We start from the raw sequence: 17,346 nt of genomic DNA, 5'->3' as shown, positions 1-17,346 counted from the left end.
AGCCACAACTGTCCTCCCACCAAGACATCCTTTCAGAGGGTAGGGGCCTACGATGTGCCGGACATTTCTCTAGGCGCTGGTCATTTCAAGCTGTTGGTCTCTTGGCCTGTGTTCCAAGCATGGGAAGATCTACAGTAAACAACCAAGGAGACATGGAGGGGACGTTTCCAGTTGCTCCAAAATTCATTACCTGGACCCACAGCTGAGGCCAAAGATGCTAAGAAGCCCACTTCCTAAAGAGATGATAGAAGGCTGGAGCCAGGCAGCTTCCTCAGGGGTGTCCTGGAGGTGGCAGAACCGGCCCTGCTGCCAGGTGCCACTCCAGCCCCTCAGCTCCTCATTCTTTCCTGTTTAGAGCCGTTTAGAAGAGGAGGCAGCGAGAGTGGATGGTGTTGGTGAATGGGTACCACTCCCTCTCCTGCCCCACCCCCAGAACTAGGCAAAGGAGAGCCCCCCAGGAGAATCCTAAATCCGGACAGAGGACGCTGCCCAGAAGAGGAGGCTGACGTCTTGCTCCCCAGCTGCATGCTTGTGGAGCTGCAGGAGCCTGGTGCCAGCTGCAGGGATGGGCTGTTGAGGGCGTCCTTGGGGGAATTTGGCACACATCCTCTCTACTTGTGTGGGCTCCCTCCAGGGAGACTGGGGAGAGGGGGAGAAGCCTGCTGGCCAGCAGGGGGAACCGGTGCCCCACCTCCACTGCTCAGGAGCCCCCAGGGCTCGTGTAGGGAGCCACATGGAGGGTGGGACACTAAAGGCAAAGGGCCTCTGCAGGAGAGGGGCTCTGGCTCCCCCCACCCCCAAAGAAGTTGGCAGGGGGTGCCTGTTCCACTGGCAGGACTGACCCCTCCTGGAGAGAAGCCAGCCACAGAGGAGGCTCCGCCCCCAAGGAGCCAAGCACCCCATCTCCAGGGGGATTTCAGCAGGTAGAACCCAACTAAGGGAGGGCCTGAGAGGAAAGAAGAGGACCCACCCTCAGCCCCTCTGTTCAAGGTGCCCCAGGGACACGGGGGCGGGGAGGGGGCGGGAAAGCTTGTGTTCCCCCCGGCATTCTGGAAAGGAGCTTTGAACCAAGACTTGGAGTTTAAACTGGCCTGGTCTGAGTTTTAATAGCTAGGAGAGCCTGAAATGTGCTGGGATGCCCCCCACCCCCTGTCATAAAGACCCAGTGGGAAGCAGGACTTGGCAGAGCGTGTCAGGATGAAGCAATTAGAAAAAGTAAGATGGGTTAGGTTTGGAGCCCACTGACTTGAGATTTCCCAATCGACTGTGCTGTGCTTAGTTGCTCAGTTGTGTCCGACTCTTTGTGACCCCATGGACTGGAGCACTCTAGGCTCTCCTGTCCTTCACTGTCTCCCAGAGTTTGCCCAAACTCATGTGCATTGAGTCCGTGATGCCATCCAACCATCTCATTCTCTGTGGCCCCCTTCTCCCACCCTCATTCTTTCTCAGCATTTAGGTCTTTTCCAAAGAGTTGGCTCTTCACATTAGGTGGCCAAACTATTGGGGACTTTGAGGGTATAGCAAAAATCCTTCCCCTCGGGGAGCTTACATTCTAGTGGAATGAGAAAAGGGTTCACTTGAACAGAGAAATCCTGCAGTCTGACGGATGGTAACAGAGCAGGGGGCACAGAGGGTATGCCAGGGAGAGGGTGGCGATATGAAATAGGGAGTCTAGAAAAGATCCTCCTAAGAAGGGGACTTTTCAGCAAGATCTGAACGAGGGCAGAGCATCTGACCCCCTCTCAAGGTCGTTGGTTCATGGGCCTCTTAGAAGTGGAAAGCCCACTTTCTACTTCCTTTACCTGATGGCTGACATTGGGACTCAGCTGTATGCATGGACTCCTGGGGGATCTGAAGACAATGGGACTCAGTGTCTGCCCTGGGATCAACTGTAAGCCATAGGAGAGAACGTGAGCCAGCACTTCACTTCCGAACCCCAGCGGAGCCCCAGAGCACCAGCGCCAGTTCCCCCAGTGAAGGAGGAGCGCAGGGGCTGAGCGCTTCTCCCAGGGTCTTTGAGACATCCCCTCCCCTCCACAGTTTCCTTCCTTCTGCAAAGAGTGGGCTGGCGGCGGGCACCCGGCCTCTTTCTATTCACTTCTGGCTCTGTGAGGCTGACCCCTCTATGGTAACTTGCGGCCTGCTGCCATCGCTTGGGTTCCTACCAAGAAGACAGAAAAGCCCAGGTGCCTGGAGGGTGAAAACACAGCGGGGCCTGTCGTGTTTTGGGGTGATCATTTATAAACATAGACCCCAGTTCCAACATGGGCTCTCAAGCACTTTGCCTGCCGAGTCCTTTGTTGGGGTCCCACCGTGGATGGGTTCCCCATTCAGATGTGGATGGGATGGGAGGCAGCCCCAGGGGGTGTCCCTGCGGCCAGTGGATGCCTGCCCCACCCCGACACTGACACATGAGCACCAGCCCACAGTTTTCTATGGTTGGGAAACAGCCTTGGTTAGATGGTCTTCTGCAAGGAGACTCAGGGAGCAGGAGGCTACCTGCTGTAGCTAAAATACATGCATTCTGATGCTAAAATGTGTCTCTTTTTTTTGGTTTCTTCTATTTTTTTTTTTTAACACATTTTGGCTACACCAAGGCATGTAGGATCTTAGTTCCCTGACCAGGGGTCAAACTCCTGCCCCATGAGATGGAAGCGTGAAGTCTTAACCACTGGATCACTAGGGAAATCTCAGGACATGTATTTTAAAATGATATATTGAAAATTAAAAATTTCCAGTCCCAAACAGAGATAAAAATCAGCACAAATTTAGTGGAGCCCAGGAGGGGAGCTGAGAATCATGCTAACCCAAATCTCTTGGAGGAGTTTTGTGCATCCTGAAGCTGCAGAGAGAAGCCTTTGGTTCTGCACCTGGATCCATCTCAGTGTAGGGCCCTGTTGTATACTGGGGATGGCTGAGGCCGTGCTTTCAAGGAGCTCAAGTCTTACGGGCAAGAAGTGTTTCCAGGGAGCTTGCAGGGAAACACTCGATGCTAGCCAGGGAAGAGCATTCTGGAAAAAGGGACGCACACAAGCAAAGGCACTGAGGCATGAAGCAGGGTCCCCCTTGTGGAATGGTGTGGGAAGCACGAGCGAGGAGTGAGGGGACCCAGCAGATGAGAGGCTGGAGAGAAGGACAGAGCAAGGGCATGAATCATTTGTACACAGACCCAAGAAGGTGGACGTCTTCCACAAGGAAGTGGGAAACTGGAAGGTTTTTAACACAGTTGACTCACCTGGATTTCCACTTTAGAAAGATCAGCCTGGGAGAACTGGAAGAGGGAGTGGGAGAGAAGTACTCTTGAGACCAGGTCAGAGATGTCCCAGTACTCTGGCCAAGAACCAATGGTGAAGACATGGACACAGGCTTTATCTACCTCCAGCATTAATAAAAACTTCATATTTTCAGCCCAACTTGGAGCTGTCTTCCCCCACACACGCCCTTTTTCCTCAGAACACCAATTGATTTTTTTTTTTAATGTGTTATCCTTTATTTACTTTAGAGACAGAGAAAACACAGAGAGAGTGACTTCTTTGGGTTGCAAATAGTTAGTGATGGAGCCAGGATTAAGAACTCAGTCTTGCCAGCCCTCAGTGGATTTTATGATATTTGTGTATACGATGCCCGCTCGCTCTTCTGCTCTGCCAGTAAACAGAGCTGATAAATATGAAGAGGACAGCAGCAAAGGCTCACTTCCATCCTAAAAAGGCAAGAGGACTGGGAAGGCTCATTAGGAGAAAATATTGAACAGCCAGTGTTTGAGTTTTACCTGTGATGTGAGGGGAAAAATAGTGCATTTTTGTACTATTTTGTACAAAAAGCCATTATGTAACTGTTCTAGGGGTGGACGGGGTGTCTCCAGAATGGAACATGGAGGCAAGTGACCAAGAGAACAAAGACAGCGTCTGTTCCTAGGGGGCAGGAAGCACATTGGATACTGCTGTGGGGCCTCTAGAAGCATCTGGGGTTTAGTGGAAAGGGCACTGGTTTCAGAAGAATGGAATTAGAATTGCTGCTGTGTGTCTGTAGGCACGGCACTCACCCTCTCTGTTGGCTAGTTTCCCTGTTATCAAACGGAGATGACCGCATCAACCTTATCTATTACTGTGTGCAGATTAAGATCTGTAAGCCTCCTTCTACGAGGCACGATATGTAAAAAGTACAGGTGATTTCCAGAGTGAGCATGAAAGTAATGTATGGCACTTACCTGGTGACCAGTGGTTAAGACTTCACCTTCCAATGCAGAGGATGCAGGTTCAATCCCTGGTCCAGAGCTAAGATCCCACATTCCTTGAAGCCAAAAAACCAAACCATAAAACAGAAGCAATATTGTGACAAATTCAGTAAAGACTTGTTAAAAAAAAAAAAAAAAGGAATATATGGTTACTGCAAAAAAAAGTCAAAAACTACTAAAAAGTATAAAGAAGAAAATGGAAATTACTCCCAACTCCTTCTATCCAGAAATAGCCACCATTAACATTCTGGTGTGTGCACTTCCGTCCTCTTCCCTTTGCTTATAAAAATACATACATTTTTTTAAACCAGAAATGTGATAATGCGGTATATGCTATTTGAAATGTTTCTCTTTTCGCTTAAAAATATCTTGTGGACATCATTTCAGGCCAAAAAAAAATACAGTTTTATGTGATCATTTTATTTCTTTTTAAATTGTGAAAACGTTAGACACAAAAATAAAGAGAACAGTGTAACAGACACTTATTTACCCATCCACCAGATTCAGAACCTGTAACATTTTGCCTCCATTGCTTCATCCTTATCCCCCTGGGATCTTCCTGACCCAGGGATCAAACCCAGGTCTCCTGCATTGTGGGCAGATTCTTTACCGTCTGAGCCACTAGGGAAACCCCCTATTATTACTGTAACAGTTTAAACCAAATACCTACCCTCCCGCTGTGTGTCTCTAAACCAATCTCTAGGTCATTATCACACTTGACAGAATTAACAGTCATTCCTCACAAGCACCTAATGCCCAGTCAGAATTCAAATTTCTCCAATTAGCTCCAAAGGGTTCTTTTCCAGTTGGTTATCACATGATCCTTTTTAATGACCCCCTGTGGCTGGAGACCAGGTCTCCAAGTTGTCACTCATGAAAAGCACGGAGGGCAACATCTTTTTGCACATATTTGTGGACCCCTGTCCAATTATTTCTACAGGACAAATTCCTAGAAGGGGACTTTCCAGGTCAAAGCCTATGCATTATTTTTAAGGCTTTTAATAGCATTTGACAAATTGCCCTCCAGAGAAATTGTACCAATTGACACTCCCACCAGCAGGAACTGGCACCCTGGAAGGCCTTGTGTTGTTAATGAAAGGAAATTAAAGGGGGAGAAAGCAGGTGGGGAGAAAAGGGGGGAAAGGAGGAGAGGGCTGGAGTGAGAGCATGCAGACGGTGCTCTTGGTGGTCCCCGGGGACTAGCCCGCCTGCTCCTGAGAGCAGCGGAGGGAGGCAAGGGTCCCAGCCCACCAGTGACTCAGCAGATTAAGTCCTAAAGCAACGATTCCATCGAGACTGAGAACAAAGCTGGAGCAAAGACTCTTCGATCCATTCTAATTAGGAGCTGCCTTCCCAGAGAAATCAGGAACAAGCTGCCACGGCTGAAAGCAGAAAAAAAAAAAAGGAAAAGAAAAAAAAGCAAAACTGCAGCCCAGCTGTGCTTGTCTATTTTCCGAAAATCCCAAGAAAGAGCTCCACCCACTGTGCGCACAATCCAGGGACCCCGTTCTGAAGGTTATAGAATTCAGTTTGGGCCAAGGATCTCCATCCCCAAAGGGTGGAGGGGGAATACTTTCTATTCTTGCCCTTGCTAAGGGCAGAGGAGGAGGACAAGGAAGTTGTAGGCTCTTACCCTGCTTCTTCTTTTTTGCTGTAGCTTAAAACCTACAATCTATTTCAGGTTTGAGAAGAGGAACTAAAATTAAGATCACATTTGAGGCCTGGCTCTACATGCAAAAATGGAGACCAGGCTGGTTCTGGCTCTTGCAGGCTGGGTTACATTAGAGGTTTGCTTTGTAGACAGAGGTCATGATGCTCTGCTTGCCTTTGACTCTCCCCTTCCTGTTTGCACTGTGCTCTTCCCACGTGGAGTATAAGCCCTCAAAGAAGGACTTGTTCAAGGGTCAATGCTAGCCAAGCTTCAGTGACAAAGCCATTTCAACTGTCAGCATGGAGCATCCTAACATCAGGACTGTGGCGGGTTCATGGTTCAGAACTTCCTGGGGTGCTGTTTCATTTGTAAGATAGTGTTTATTTTATTTTTTCTAGTTTTTAAAATATTTATTTATTTATTTGGCTGTGTGAGGTCTTAGTTTTGGCATAAGAGAACTTCGTTGCATCATATGGGATTGTTCAGTGCACAGACTCTCTAACTGTGACCCACTGGGTTAGTTGCCCTGGAGCATTTGGGATCTTAGTTCCCTGGCCAGGGGTTGAACCCATGTCCCCTGAGGATGCTTAACCACTGAACCACCAGGGAAGTCCCAAGATGGTGTTTAAATTAAGAGCACACAGGATCCAGACCATGGTGGACTCATCAAAGGATGTTTTCAAGCAAAGATCGAGAAGCAGCTTTATGAACAACATATTGGCAATTCACACACATCACCATTTTACTTTCTGTTCCCACTCTGTGAAGCGAATGCTTTGCACCCAACTTCACATGAATGTGAGATGACTCCTGGCTGGAGGAATCAGGTCTTGAACCTGCCTTCCCTCCCACTGAGGCCTCTTTCCATGGTCTTGGGCTGCCTTCTCGGAATCTGCGAGCCTTGTCTACCCCATGCCTCAGCCCAGATTCCAACAGCAGCTCCCTTTACCAAATGTGCCGGGGCTCAGGAGCCAAGAGGAGGGCCTGGCGGGGAGACAGCCCTGTGAGCCCTCTTGGTGCCAGGACCCCCCAAGTCCCCTTCAAACCTGTTTCCTCTCACCCAGCCTTCACACATGGCAACCCAGGAGGACGAGGCAATGTTCCAGTTTCACCACGAAAGACACAATAGGCCTGTGACCTTGGTTTCGAATGTAGCTTTCCAGGAACATCCATAGCTGTTTTCGGGGACCTGTGAATCTCAGGATACACCTTGGGGAAGCTCGGGCCCCTCCCAGCCAGCTCCCTTCAGCTGTTCTAACAGCTCCCTATTCTAACAGGCAGAAGGTGGTAACAACTCTGAGAAGCAGAGTGTGGGGCCAGGCACCTGCCCATGGCGTTCTAGGCTCTGAAGTCAAACACCTCTGGGTTCAGGTCTCCACTCAGGCTGCTTGTCACAGAGCAACCTTGAGCAAGTCACTTCGCTGCTCCGGGCCCTGTAACATCACCTCCCTTGAATGGTTGCTAAGGGATCAGAATATGACGGAACTTCTGAAATGCTTAGGCCATCCTGGGACAATCCCTGTTCAGGCTTTACTGTTATTGTGGCTGCACGGTCCCCATTCAGTGACCACCTGCCAATGCAAGAGATATAAGAGATGCAAATTTGATCCCTGGGTCGGGAAGATCTCCTGGAAAAGGAAATGACAACCCACTCCAGTGTTTTTGCCAGGGAAATCCCCTGGACAGAGGAGCCTGGAGGGATATAGTCCATGGGGTTGCAAAGAGTCAGACACAACAGAAGTGACTTAGCATGCACACACGGTCCCCATCTTGAGTCATCACAAGAAGTTGAGTCTGCTGTCCTCCACCCTTCATCCAAAGGAGCTCTGGGGCTGGGAAGCCTGGGTCCCCTGTAAATAACCCCTGGAAAGTGGTTTGCCATGGCCCAGAGAATAGTGGATAGAGAATGGATGAGGGACCAGGAGACCCAGGTTCAAGTCCACCTCTTTCTCTCACTGAGAGGGCCTTTGCCCCAGAGGCTTCTTTAATGACAAGGTTGGACTAATGATCCCTAAGAGTCTTCCCTGTTCTAACTTCTTTGGCTCTCCTTGTCCAGCAGGCAGGGAAGAAGGGCTCAAAAACACACTCTGGACACAGAGTGGATGCATCTCGATCAGCCCTGGTCTTCTGAGCACCAACCACATGCCAAGCCCTGTTTTAGGTGCAGGATCTTCAAGGCTGAACAGGAAGACTTCTCTGTGGTCCAGTGGCTAAGACTCCCAGTGCAGAGGGCTGGGGTTCAATCCCTGGTCAGGGAACTAGATCCCACTTGCCACAACTAAGAGTTCACATGCTGCAACCAAAGATCCCGCATGCTGCAGCTAAGACCCTGTGTGGCCAAATAATTAAATAAAAATGCACATTTTTAAAAAAGTTTGAACAGGAAACATGAGGCTCACCTTATGAAGCATACAATCTAGTAGGGTAGAGAGAGAATAGGCAAATTAACAAACAAGTTGTTAAAGTTGCTTGAAGGAAAAGACTGGAGTCCTCTGAACAAAACTGCAAAGGAGGCTTATTTTAGACTGGGGAGAAGGTTGTCTGGCAAAAACCTCTCTGTTGAAATATGAAGAGATATGAAGGGGTAGGAGCTGGGCGTGAAACAGGGAAATTGCATGTCAACCAGAGGGAGCAGCATGTTCAAATGTCCTGAGGCAGAGAGGAGTAGCAGTTCCAGTCCCTTAGCCCTTCTCGGCAGAGCTTCCTTCTTGGCCCTCACTCCCTCAAGGTTACCACGTGAGGGGACTCTCACCCCTAAGAGAATGGGAGGATACCAGATGCTCAGGTATGGGCCTTGAGCTGAGGCGGGGGTGCCCACTCTTTCCTTTTGGCCTGGGCAGCCCTGGGGCTCCGCACAGGATGGACCCATCACCAGGCCCATCTACAGGCTGCAAAATCAGGCCTGAGAGAGGCCTCCAGTGGGGGGTGAAAGACAGAGAGAGAGAGAACCATGTGGAGCAGGAGAGGTTCCAAGACCCCCAGACTATAATTGGGCAGGGTGGAGAGGCACCTTCCTCAGCCTGAAGCTCCCGCTGCATGGATGGAAAGATAATACAGGAATCGGATATCCTGCCCTACAGCCGAGCAACGCATAGCCCCAGGCAGCCTACATACCAAGTAGCCCCCCAACGGGCAGAGTGTGCCCATTTGAGGGCTGAGGACACCAAGGCCCAGGGAGGTGAAATGCTCATCCCAGCCCCACGTCAACCTGGGGTGGGGGAGGCAGAGGAGCCCCTCCCTGCCACCTCCCCTGTGCTTGGCCTCGCCTATTCTTCATCTCTCTTAACCCTCACCACCACCTTTTCAGGTGGGTGTGTTTTGGCTTATTGTTGTTGTTCAGTCACTCAGTCATTTCCAACTCTTTGTGACCCCAAGGACTGCAGCACGCCAGGCTTCTCTGTCCTCCAGTCTCCCGGAGCTTGCTCAGACTCATGTCCATTGAGTTGATGATGCTGTCCAACCATCTCATCCTCTGTCGTCCCCTTCTCCTCCTGCCTTCAATCTTTCCCAGCATCAGGGTCTTTTCCAATGAGTCAGTTCTTTGCATCAGGTGGCCAAAGTATGGGAGCTTCAGCATCAGTCCTTCCGATGAGTATTCAGGATTGATTTCCTTTGGGATTGACTGGTTTGATTTCCTTGCGGTCCAAGGGACTTGCTGTCAAGAGTCTTCTCACCTGGCTTATTTTACAGGTGAGAAAACAGGCTCGGAGAGGTAAAGCCAACGACTCAGGCTCAGTCAGAATGTGGAACGCACCTAGAACCTGTGCTCTTTCGGTCACTAAGAAGCAGCCCGGGTGGGTAAGCAGGTACCCAGGAAGGACACTGTGGCTAGGAATGTTCAAGGACAGCCGGCAGGGAAGCTGCCTTGGAGAAATTGATCCACATAATAAACACTGCAGATTGTTAATCAGCTATACCCCAGTACGGGCTTCCCTGGTGACACAGATGGTAAAGAATCTGCCTTCAGGTGACCCAGGTTCAATCCCTGGATCAGGACAATCTCCTGGAGAAGGGAATGGCCACCCACTTCCCCAATACAAAACAAAACCTTTTAAAAAAAAAATAAAAATAAACACTGTGGGCTTTGGGAGTTGGAGGAGAGGTCCCCCAGGGAGGATGAGGTAGGGGTTATGAAGTGGTAGGGGTGGGGGATAGATAATAGCCCAAGGTCACATTGACAGGACCAGGCACACAGAAAGGCTTCAAATGTGAGTTCCCTTGACCTCCCCAAGGGAGGTCCTGCTGCCACGATAGGCCACCCAGTGAGGCCTCCCTGGGTGGTCAGGCACTCCCCTAGGGTGGCCTGCACCCCTCCCCCACTCTCTCCTGACACCCTCCCACCCTCCAGTCCTGTGTCAGCTGCCCCAGAGCCCCCGGGATCCACATCCCACACACCCAGCGCTGCTGGGCGCCTGGCCCATGTGGCCTCACACCTTACCCTGCTGCACGGTGCGCCTGGCCAGTCAAGCTTGTTGCCTTCTCTGGGACAGTAGCAAGGGCAGGGGGGCCCAGGGGAGGCAAAGATGAACAAGATGGGACCAGCAGACCCTCCAACCCCGTTCAGACCACGCTCACCATCTGCTCAGCCAGGCTCGGGCCGCACAGGGCACTGGGGCAGAAACAGCCGGCACCAGGCTGGCCACGTGCTGGCCTCCGGGGCCTGCCCAGTCAGGAGGCCTGGCTGGCCTTTCCACCACAGCTGCCAGCCCTGGCTGGGTTGTAGGAGTGCCCGGCTCCAGCCCCAACCCTCCCCAACGGAGGCCCCGGGGGTGGGGGCAAGGAGGGACTCTGTGACCTAAGCAGGTGGGAAAGGGAATGGGGAGGGTGGGGCTGAGACACCAAGTGTGTTGTTCCCCTGAGACGAACACTGCAGACTCGTGGCAGGCGACAGAGCCCTCTCTGATGCCCCGATACTCCCTGGCCTTCAAGGGGTCCCCCAGATCTCCAGAGACCCATGAGAGAACTCAGTGCCCCAGAATGACCACTAGAGCCCCCACCCTTGCCCTGGCATCCACTGGAGCCCCTCTAAACCTGATTGGTCTCCATCACAATGGTGATACAGTCCCAGCATCAATCAGAACATGTCACCAATCTGCATAAAGCCCTTTGAAGTCCTCCTATGTCCCTAAGTTAATGACCCAAATCCCTATCCTAGCCTACACACCTGTCTCACTTGTCCCATCATATCCCATCATATCCCATCTCAGACACACACACACTGTGCTTCAGTTTCAAAGCCTTTCTTTCAGTTCTGTGTTTGCAGCTCTTCTGTGCCTCAGTTTCTTCATCTATTAAATGGACTACTAGTAGTGTCTTAGTTTTGGTTAATCCAAAAACAGCCACGGAGACAAATATTCAGGAGCAAGTACTTATTTTCGAGGTGAACTCAGAAACACAGTGTGGGGGAGGCGGAAAAGGAGGGAGCAACGCTGAGGAGGTGCACACTGATGGGGGTACCGTGTCGCATGGGCCCTCCGAGTTGCCCAAGAGCCCCTGAGCGTCAGTCTCCAGCTGCCTCAGAAATGCCCACCAAGGGAGAGGAGCTGGGATATTTATCCTCCAATTCCCATCAGTTGTTGGTGAGGGCAGTCCTGGGAAGTGCAGACTCTGGCACATCCAGCCAACAGAAGCTACCAGCAAGTATGAGAACTGTCCTCACAAGACCCCTGGGGTAGGCAGAAGCTATCTGGGCAGGGCATTCACGGCTTCTGCAATGTGCGAATATCCCTCTCTTGGTGTTGTGCAAACTAACTGACATAATACATGTAAAATGCTTAATAGAGTGCCCGGCACATAGTGGGTACTCAGTCTGAGCTACAATAATACTAACGTCATTTTGTTGTTGTCATGACAACAACAACAAAAAAGCTCTCTCTGATCTCAGGGCCTTTGTCCAGGCTGTTTCCCCTGCCCGGCATACTCCTCTGCTCATCCTTCTTCCACCTGATTAATGTGTGCCTTTGCCTCAGGTTACAGCCCAAATGTCACCTTCTCAGGGAAGCCTTCCCTGACCACTGGATGATATCAAATCTCTCCCTGAGATGTGCTCAGAGCAGCTACTTCACCTCTTCTTTCAGGGCATTTAATAATGGCATCACCTTAAATTTAGTTGCATGATTGTAATTCTCTGATTCTCTGCTCATTTCTGGTCTCTTCCACACAACTGCAAGCTCCCTGAGGACATAGGCTGGGTCTGTTTTGTTCAAAAAGACATGCCCAGGACCCAGCATGGGATTCCTGTACAGGAGATGCTGGAAAATAAATGGAGTAGAGAGAGGAATCTGAGTGCGGAAACAGGCGCAGAATGAGTAAAACCCAGTGATGTCGGTGCCAGATCAGAGGTATTTACAAAGAGCTCCGGGAGCGTGCAAGAAAGACAGGTTCATTCCTTTCTTCACTAACTGTCTCTAGAACACCTAGTCTGTGCTATGCACAGACGCTGTCCCAGCCCTCAGAGAACTTATCATCTCATGGGAGGGTGGGGCCATGGAGAGAGATTCATGCAGGGAACAAAGCCGAGGAGGAAAGGAGACACAAAGCTGTGTGCCAAACCCACCCTGCTTCATCTTCCTCCTGAGCACCAGAAAGACTACATTTCCCAGCCTCCTTGCAACTCAGAGGGGTCACGTGACTGCCACCAGTGGAAAGTGGGAGGAAGGTGAGGTGCAGCACTTCCATGCCCAGCCTGTAGAAACCTCCCCACAAATCTTCCCCATTCTCATCATAGGCCTACAGAGCCCCAGAGCAAGAATCAGCAAGTGTTCTCCGTGAAGGCTAGAGGACAAGCATTTGAAGTTTTGTGGGCCAACCCGTCTCTATGGCAGCTTTGTAACTAATGGGTGCGGTTGTGTCCCAATAAAACTTTATTCACAAAAGCAGGTCCTAGTCTGCCAGCCTGTCTTCCAAGATGGTAGAACCACCAGCCAGAGGAACTGAACTCCCCTGTAACCACACAGAACAGAGCTCACCTACCTCACCCCTATCAATTTGGATGCAATTGTGCTCTGACTGAAAACCTGCTTCCCATCTTGTCAACCAACCCTTCCTCTCCAACTCCCCAGCCCTGAGGTTTTGTGTACTCTTGTTCTGTTTCATGTTCTCTGTTTCCACTTTCAACAAACAGCCAATTCGATTTCCCAGGTGGTCTATGTCATTCGCTTTCTATTTCTCTGTCCCCTTCACCCACTCTTCCTCTTTCACCAGCTTTCTCCCAGGACTCTCTCTCTTCTCTGTTCTATCCATTTACTCTTGTTTCTAAGACTTCCATTTGTTCTTTTCCACATTGTACTCCCTCTAACCCTGTTACCTCCCCCGGATCTCTTTTGCTAATTTGTCTTCTCTGCTCTGTTTTGGCCTCTTTCCTTTTCCTTGCCCATTTCTCATCTATCTTTCTCATTTCATCCACTCTCACTGTTTCAAATGTATGAACCTCTGTCTCCCTCTCTTCCCCTCCCAGCTCCTTCCTACATTTTCTCTTTTTTCTCCCTCAAACTGGGTTGTAAATGCCGTCCGCCTTGGGGCAGGACACGCTGTAAAGCTGAGGTTCCCGGAGGGCCAGATTGTGATCATTTTATTTTTACAACGTCCTTGGATGGATCGAGGTGTTTGTGCAGGGTGGGGTCGCGTGCTGGGTGGGAGGGGACCAACCAAGACAGCGAATAGCACTTGCAATTAATATAGGTCAGTTGCTGAGCAGTGTCCCAGGGGTCCCAGGAAGAAGAGAACCTCGTCATCTAGGACCGGCTCTGCAGAGGTGGCCATGGTGCTGTCTCCGGGAAGCTGCGAGAAGGGGACCTGGACCGATGGCATGAGAGGGAGACAGGAAGGCTGCTCTTTTGGAATCAAAAGGGCTCCTCCTGCCTCCTCTTGGCTCCTGGGAGCACAGGAGGGCCTTCTAGGGCCCAGCTCTTCAGACAGGAGGACCAGCCCCTGATGACTGCCTGGTGGAGGAAGCAGCCAGATTTCACACGACACGCAGAGCATCCATCTCCTGACCAGCTCTGTTGTGCTCTGGGACCAACTGCTTTGGTCCTCAGCATCTTCATCTGTGCAATAGAACTGTCACCCCCAGGGACATCAAGGACTTTTATAAAATGGGGAAGAAGCAGCATTTCATTTATATCCGCACTCTTCCAGGTCCTTCCAAACTTTGCCACATCTCACCTCCAGCCTGAGAGGCAGCCCATGTTACCCTCCTTTTTCACAGATGATGAAGTCAAGGTTTAAATGTCCTGAGGGCTGAGCTAAGTGAGATTAGAGATCTGAAAGGAGCTCTAGAACTCCTCCTGGTTGACAACTGCTTCGGGGGCAAATTGCTTCTCCTGGGCTCTGTCTAGCTCAGGCCTGGAAAGGGCGGTTTCGGGCAGCCTGGGGACACAGCAGGAAACATCTTCATTTGTTTAACTGGAACTGTTGCATCAAGTGCCCGTTGTGTGCTGGGCACTGGGCAGGGAACCAGGGATATGATGGTGGGCAGAGCAGACAGGGTGCCTGTCCTTACACAGCTGACATTCTCAGAGGGAGACAGACTCCTGGAAAAACCAAACCTCATACACACGTGAAATCACCACAGCAGACTGTGCAACATGGAGAAAACAGTGCTGCAAGACAGTAAAACCAAGGGACCTAATTTAGAGAGGAGGCAAAAAGGAGCATCCCCGAGAAAGGGTATGCTGCAGTCCCGAGGAGGAGCAGGTGTTGCCCTGCTCATTGCCCTGAGTGAAGAGCTTGAGAAAAATATGTTCCAAGTTGAGGAGTGAGCATATGCAAAGAGGCAGGAAGAGCACAGGATGGTGAAGGAACTGAAAATGGCCAGGGGCCTGAAGAGAGAAAGCTAAAGGCAGGGGCAGCAGCAAAATGTGGGCCCCAGGGGGACAGGCGAGGCCAGGTCACACAGCAGACTGGGGACGTATGTGAACCTAGTTTTAAGTAAGGACTTGACATGAACTGACTTCCATTTCAAAAAAAATCCTTCTGCTTTCTGTGTGGAGAAGATACCACAGAAGAAGGAGTAAGAGCAAACAGAAGACCCCTAAGAAACATCTAAGCAAGAAATGATAGTAGTTTAAATAAAGAAAATACTCAGACCTTTACAGTTTGTAAGTCTCTCTCACTTGTCCCTGGGAGATCAACATGATTGTGCTCACTTGACAGATGAGAAAATTGAGTCTTCAAGAGGTTAAAATGGTTCTATAACATGACTCATCTAGTGAGTGTTAGACTCTGGATTGTAGGCCCATGTATTCCCAGGCCCAACCCAAACCTCTTTCCTTTCTATCATATGGTCCTAGAAGAGTTAAAGATGTATGCCAAATGAGAGGTCAAAAAAATCAGTCGTGGGACCTCAGAAATGTGCCATCTGTGGGCATCCTCCTCATTATTTTCAGATGTTAAGCTTCCTAAGTCTTCCTAAATCTTGGTTTAATCTGTGAGATGGGGACGATGACCTGCCCTTCCTTCCAGGGCTCTTATGAAAATTCAGTGATAATGGAGATAGAGTATTTAGGAGAAACTCTGGCACACTTTAGGGACTCCGTCACTGTCAGTTTGTCACGTCTCCTTCCCTTTGAAGAGGACAGAGGGTCCAGTCTGCCCAGCTTCAAGAGCTGGTGACATACGCCCGCTGCCACGCCACTGACTGTGGGTGATGAATTTGACAATCAGGCACGCGGCATGCCCAGCACAGACTCTGAGCACTGGCAAGAAGGCTGAGTCAGTCCTCTGGGTGAGTCCCCATGCTCTGGCCATGCATTTATAGAGGAAGAGCCAGTCACACCGCTGCCCTCTGGCCAGGATATCTCCCACAGCTTCCAGAAGCAAGACACCCATGGCAGATTCCTCATTCCCATCTCCTTCTGTCCACATGCCCAGTGCAGCCAACCGGCAGATCATTCCTGGGCCCAAGAAATGTGAGCATATGAGAGCAGGAAGCCTGTCCCTTCCCACAGGGGACTTCCTCCTTATCACATGATGAATCCAGGCTTCCATGGAGCCTCACTCCCCTGGAGAAGGGAATGGAAACCCACTCCAGTATTCTTGCCTGCAGAATTCCATGGACAGAGGAGCCTGGCAGGCTACAGTCCATGGGGTCACAGTGAGTCAGACACGACTAAGCAACTCACACACACACACTCATGCATTCACACAAACACACACACGCACAAAGAGCCTTACAACAGAGTCTAAGGGTACAGGCTAGGTCAAGGGCTCAGCCACTTGACTCGCCCTGCTTTCTACTTCATACTCCTCATCCATGACACCCTCCCTCTCTCTCCACTCCCACCCCTGTCCAGAAGAACATCCCCCTACCCCTAACACAGAGCCAGGGTCAGTGACAGCCAGGTGAAAGGAGCCTGTGTCCCTGGATGACCAGAGCGAGCAGAGCTCCCCTCCCCCGGTTACTGAATGGACCCTGTGCAAGTAAAACTATTCTCTGCTGGGCCTCTGTAACAACCTAGAGGAGTGGGAAAGTGGGGGGAAATGGGAGGAAGAGTCAAGAGGGAGGGAACATATGAACATCTGTGGCTAGTTCATGTCGCGGTACAGCAGAAATCAAACCGGTGTTGTCAAGCAATTATCTGTCAATTAAAAATAGATAAATTTTAATAAATGTTCTCTGTGCTAAGTCACTGAAGTGTGGGGGGCTGTTTGTAGAGCAACACCCCCCTCACTAATCCTAGTAGCAACTGCAATCAGAGGCTGCAAAGTCAAAGTTGGTCAAGGAAAGTGGGTAGGCAAACAGAAAGGGGGTTAGGGAGGGGATCCCGGGGAGCATGGATGTTTATGGGATGTACAGGGGATGAGCCACCTGCAAGGGAGGCTGGGAGGGAGGAACCCAGAGGTAAAAGGAAACTTCTAGTTGCTAAGGGAAGCAAAGGGTTTTAGGAAGGAAGAAGCATCAGAAGGTCATGCTGCCCTGAGGCCAAGGATTGAGGTCTGAAAGTGTTTGTTGGAATTAGTGACACAGAAGTAGTCACTCTCCTGGCTGAGAGCAGGTTAGCGGAGGGATGAGGAAGTGGGTCTGAACTGAGACGATCATTGAAAGTCTGGCTTGAAAGCACTAGTTGCCGAGGGAGACAGACCGGCAGGGGATTTGGGGGTGGTCTTGTGCTTTAACTGGGGCACATTTACACACCAGTGAGCAAGAGTCAGCTGGAGGAAATGGAGGTGTCGTTTAAGACGCAGGCTTTCATTTTTGCTGTATCTGTGCCTTTCATCTCAGGCTGCCTCAAATCCTATTTGAAAGTAGAGTATAAATAAATGATCAAATAATAAGACATTGTTCATCCCTCACCAGCTGGTGACCTTGAAAGGGTCTTCAGAACTGTTTTTGTCCTTATCAGGGTTATTTTGCTCTGTCGTTCACAGCAAACAAACACTGACTGGGCCACCACCACGTGCCAGCCCCTGGGCCAGCTTGGGATACAGGGCCAAGAGCCCAGCCTCTGCCCTCAAGGAGCAC

The sequence above is a fragment of the Capricornis sumatraensis genome, chromosome 4 (assembly GCF_032405125.1).
Source record: "Capricornis sumatraensis isolate serow.1 chromosome 4, serow.2, whole genome shotgun sequence".
In the NCBI taxonomy this organism is placed as follows: domain Eukaryota; kingdom Metazoa; phylum Chordata; class Mammalia; order Artiodactyla; family Bovidae; genus Capricornis; species Capricornis sumatraensis.
This window is presented reverse-complemented; position numbering follows the sequence as displayed.